The sequence below is a fragment of the Montipora foliosa genome, chromosome 13 (assembly GCF_036669935.1).
Source record: "Montipora foliosa isolate CH-2021 chromosome 13, ASM3666993v2, whole genome shotgun sequence".
Taxonomy (NCBI): Eukaryota; Metazoa; Cnidaria; class Anthozoa; order Scleractinia; family Acroporidae; genus Montipora; species Montipora foliosa.
The window spans coordinates 22,144,589-22,149,588 of record NC_090881.1 but is presented as its reverse complement, the minus strand read 5'-3'; the positions used below and the strand labels follow the sequence as shown (position 1 = coordinate 22,149,588).

The 5,000-nt window shown below is 38.1% G+C and overlaps 3 long non-coding RNA genes across 3 annotated transcripts in view; 1 reads left to right on the top strand and 2 right to left on the bottom strand.

Moving 5' to 3' along the window:
- LOC137983658 (uncharacterized) overlaps window positions 1–3,447 on the bottom strand; it is a 7,340-nt gene extending 3,893 nt beyond the window's left edge. Inside the window, exons 1-3 of the long non-coding RNA XR_011118980.1 lie at window positions 3,234–3,447; window positions 2,069–2,294; window positions 782–1,219 (exon numbers count right to left, since the gene is read on the bottom strand). This is a non-coding gene — a long non-coding RNA (uncharacterized lncRNA). The remainder of the gene's footprint in view (window positions 1–781; window positions 1,220–2,068; window positions 2,295–3,233) is intronic.
- Window positions 3,161–5,000, top strand: part of LOC137983659 (uncharacterized) — a 23,239-nt gene continuing 21,399 nt past the window's right edge. The window contains exons 1-2 of the long non-coding RNA XR_011118981.1: window positions 3,161–3,300; window positions 3,610–3,714. This is a non-coding gene — a long non-coding RNA (uncharacterized lncRNA). The remainder of the gene's footprint in view (window positions 3,301–3,609; window positions 3,715–5,000) is intronic.
- Window positions 4,378–5,000, bottom strand: part of LOC137983661 (uncharacterized) — a 1,377-nt gene continuing 754 nt past the window's right edge. The window contains exons 2-3 of the long non-coding RNA XR_011118983.1: window positions 4,622–4,730; window positions 4,378–4,428 (exon numbers count right to left, since the gene is read on the bottom strand). This is a non-coding gene — a long non-coding RNA (uncharacterized lncRNA). The remainder of the gene's footprint in view (window positions 4,429–4,621; window positions 4,731–5,000) is intronic.

Sequence of the window (5,000 nt, the reverse complement as noted above, 5' to 3'; positions counted from 1 at the left end):
GCAAGGATTAAAAGGAAATACAGGATGTTTCTATTTGATTCTCGTGTTGTTGTGGTAACTTTATCTTCAAATTGTACACGCGGGTAGAAATGGAAACATGACGGTAATTTGAGGTAAAACCGACTAGGCAGTGGAGGCCAGGGAATGTAAGGATTTAAAAAAAGTCTCCCGTTGCTTTACTTGCAAGAAGTCGTCCATTTATCCTCAAATCATATGGGCGAGTGGAAATGGAATTACTAATCACATAGTTTTGACTATGTGTTTACAAACAATCATACATTGTATGTAACAAAGTAAGGGTGCACAAGCCCAAAAGTATCATTAAAGTATTCAAACACCATCTTGGAGAGCCAAGTTATAACATCAGTACTGCTGGTCTGGCCTGCAGACACATAAGTAATTATTGCTCCATACTGTCTGTGCAAATGAAAGTCTACAATGGCTACAAAGTAGCAGAAAGTGTTTTCATCAGCTGCGTAATCAGCTAGGGTTAAATGTTAAGCTTCGAATTATTTCGTAACCCCAAAACATTCCACTCAGCAACTTTCAACCCTTTTAACCTTAACAGTTATCAGCATTTAAGTTCACCCAACAGTTTCACTGCTAGATCAAACATAAGGGTCACAGGAATAAAGGAAAATGATAAACCAATATTTCCAGTTAGCAGAATGAGAAATTTGAGGGGGATAGTAAGGAGAATAATTTTTATGCATGTTAATAGGTACTGTGGCTCTAAGGGTTTACAACAAAATATATACAATCATATGACTTCAAAACTTGCCTGGTGAGAGGGGCAAATCACCACAAATACTAGATTTGGTCATCATCCTCATATGGATTGACAAAAGATGCAGAAACAGCAAAATTGGGTCTTCTCCAAGTGAAAGAGGTCGTAGCCACAAAGATGTTTTAGCAGAGCCAAATTAGAGAAGGCTCCATCACACACCAGAACTCGAACATGGAACTTGTGTAAAGTAAAAGCCTGAATTGGTCTCAAAACACATCCAAGGAGAAATCTGTGGTCCCATGAGCTTGAACATGTGAACTATGGGCCAATAACATCAACTTTTGATGTTAAATCTCTGCACAAAAACTGAAGGATATATGAGGTTTTTTGCTTATCATGAAACATCATGTTTAGCAAAGGCAGTTCCTCTGGACTCATCGCATAACCTCTGATGGTAGAATTAATGGCATTCCAAACAATCTTAGACTGCACCTTTAGGGGATAAAAATAAACAAGTGTGACACAAACATACAGCTGGAAACTAAGCTAAAATTAAAACTGTACAATCACAAGTACATGTGGATACCTCATTAGGGATTTTAGGTCAACGACAACATATACATTGTAGAAGTACATGTACAATTTCATTCATGCACTATTTTTGTTCTATATTTTAATAATTAACACAGGATAAAATAAAAAGCAATTTAAGGACAGTGCCTACTAATTCAAAGGTATTTTTGCACAGTTTACTCAATATGTGGGAAAAGCAGATCTTAACAAGTACTATTGGAATCCAAAAAGAAAATTGGGGGTAGCCTCGCATTTTTTGAAGATAAGCAATCAACAATATTTGTAAAAAGCTTTAAAATACAAAGCAATGTATGGCGTTCTTTGCCAAATTAAAGATTAATTATCTCTGAAAAATGCATGGTTACCCTCAATTTTTTTTGGATACCAAGAGCACTTGCTAAGTTCTGCTTTCTTTGCATAGTTTTGAACCCTGCAAAAATGAGCACCGCCAACAGGAAATCCGAGTATCTTGAGATGCACAGAACATATGCACAGTAACAATATAGGCACCATCGTTAAGGCTTAACATGGTTGTCACCTGGAGGAGGGGTATGGAGGTATGTTTACTTTCTTGAACCAGAAAAATATTTTCCAGTTCTTAATTTTAAACTTGTAAATGTCTAGGACATGGACATAGATCAAAAAGAAGTCAACTGTTATTGTATCAACAACCTATGAATAAAATGCCCGAAGTTTTTTAGTTGTAAACAGTTATAATGACAATCACGTTTCAGTTTATTCCCATTTCTTACAAAGACATTTACTCACCTTTGTCTCATCAAAGATCAGAACTCCAATAGCCAGCGGTCTTTTCTTTCCAGCACTAAACTGCCTTACGCAGAAATTTTCACACTCTTGGCTTTGGTGTGCCAGGTAGTCGTCATGGATGCACAGCCCATCTGCATTCCTACTAACAATACGCTGGAACTCTTAGCTGCAAGGTAGCTGATGACAGCATAAAAAGCAGCAGGACTTGGAAAGTATATAGCAAGAGCTAATTTGAAACACAAATCAGAAATAACAACAAATTTACTTTATTATTACATTCGTCATCTGGATATCAAACTGCCATTACATGTATTATTCAACACAGCTGAATGCAAATATCTGAGACACTAGTGTCACAGTCAGCAATGTCTGTGCACATTACAGAATTAACTTGCAGTGTTTTTATCACACATTCCACTGCCACTGGGTCGTTCACTTCTGCAATTTTTCCTTGGTTGAGTGTTCTACAAATGAAAACTTGGAATTGTAGTGACCAGAAGAACTAAATTGTAAACGGACAGGTTGATAACTGCCAACATCTCCTCTACAGTTCTTCGCCTCACATGGAAAAACAATGAGAGCTGCACTGCTAGTAATGATGGCCAGAAATTGCTTCCAGTTAACAGTGCAAAGAGCTGTCAAAATGCGATATTTTTCTCTCAAGCTCCCTCAAAATCTTTACTTTCCTGGACAACTTCGTGAAGAAACCTCTCAATGTACAACTCTTCAGCCTGCATGTGTTTCTTTTCAACATTTTAACCAAAATGGCCCCACAGCTACAAATCCACTGTAGAATTCAAGGGTAAAGGTTTTTCATTCATTTCAATCTGCTAACTGCCCAATCAAAGCCCTGCCAGCGAAATCAGGTGGCCAAACAAAACAATCACATAATTAAGCCCCTCGTACATTTTGAACATGACACAGCGACCACTGGAGTCTTTGTTTGTCACCCTGGTGGGGTTACCAAGCCGGGTGACAACAAAGACTCAACAGTTGGAGTGTCTTGTTCAAAATGTACTAGGAGCTTTTAGTCGCTGGCAGGGCTTCGATTGCGTGGCTAGTAGATTGAAAAGAAAGAAAAACCCCTGCCCTTAATTCTATGGAAAATTTGTGACCATGGGAAAATTTTGGTCTGGGATTTTCTGGCTTCGTTTGGTGGGCTCACCTAACTGGAGTGTTTTGCCTTGTTGCCTTGTTGAGGGAAGACTTGGAACTCAAATCACTACAAATAGGTAACATAACAACACCAGAGAAAAGAAAACGCACACATGGTTAGCCATTTGTAATGAGAATTTCATCGTATATAATTACCCCCATGAATATTGTAGCGACTGTACCCCACTTAGGAAAAGCTTGTGTACCAGTCCCGCGCAAAGTTAGTGTTGATATCAGATTAAAACAGAAAGAAACTACTCGTCGCTGTGTTGTATTAAGGCTCGTTACTGGTATTTTTGGTCGAGATATGGAACCATCACAATATCATCAGAACTCCCACACAAAACTTATGTTACATTTGACGCGATGTTGTTTGTGCTCTCTAGACAATCTGAGAGGTTAGGCTGCCTACGGAAAAATAGCCCAAAATCGTGTGAGATCTGGAAAATGACCACACAGCTAGGAAGGAAGCTACCTACAATGGCAATAAGGTTGGACTTTGTAATTGGGGATTTTCTCATATAATTATCTTCTTAAGCCTTTTATCATGATTCCCATACAAATCCTTATATTTTTGTTAGCTTTGCCTCACACTGAAGCTGGGGCACCTGTGGTACCAATTACTTTAAAAATAGGCTTGTCCCTCCATACATACCTTCTAAAATAAGGCTTGACCTACTCATCCCCTCTGAACCTCCCCCCTCCCTACCAACCCCAATTAAAAATGTACCAACTCCCTTGGTGTTGATATACAAGGTAATTGCACACTTCGTCTACTCAAAAATCCCCACTTAGCATAATAGCAATATAGTGGACTAATGCAAATCCTGCATTTTGATTGGCTACGCTACTAGTGGGCTATTATTAATAGTCCTCGAGTAGCGAAAAGCGTGACGCTTTCTTTCGTTTTATTCCCAAATAAATATTTCTTTAACTTGCATTTGCTAACTTTATTATTGCTATTTCTGTTCGACTAGTTGGGTGATACTAAAACAATTAGACCCTTCGCCCTCAAGGGCCACGGGTCAATAGCCCATTTTCGGCTTCCCCTCATGGGCTATTGACCCGTAGCCCGCAACACCACATGGATATAAAGACAAACTATTAGCATTCAATGGCTTTTTATAAAGGAAAATAATGTCATGTAAGCTTACCAAAGACTGAGAGGAAAACAGCGGCCTTACCCAAAATGGCAAAGTTTGAGCCTACAAAAAAAAAGAGAGTTATGCAATGATATTTTGTCCTCTGATCTAGAAGAAATTGTACATTTCAATTTGCATTCATTTGTATTCAAACATCTTTGTTAACTGACATCAAACATCTAAGCCACCGATCGCTAAGCTAAAAAAATCCAAACAGTTAAACAATGTGGTATCACAGGACTATTACAGAATTTACCCCTGGACTACAGATGGATGTCTATCTGTAACTACGTGTAGCACCACACAATTAACTCCCCGAGTGTGAAAAAGATTTCCTTCAACATAACTGTAACTGTAACTGTAACCTGAAAAAAAGAATGTACTACTTTAGTTTTCCCAAACTATGATGAATACAATACAAAGTCTTGTTTGATCTATTGTATCTATTGAATAGAAAACAACCAACATTGCTATAATACAAACTGTTAACACAAGGTACTACAAGGGAAACGAACAGTCAGTCTTCTCGTATGCAGTGGCTTAATAGACAGTCATCACATTGAACAAGTTATATGTCTTGCAAGTGTGGCCATAGTTCTTGGTGGATATAAGACAAACTTTATGTAAAAACACAA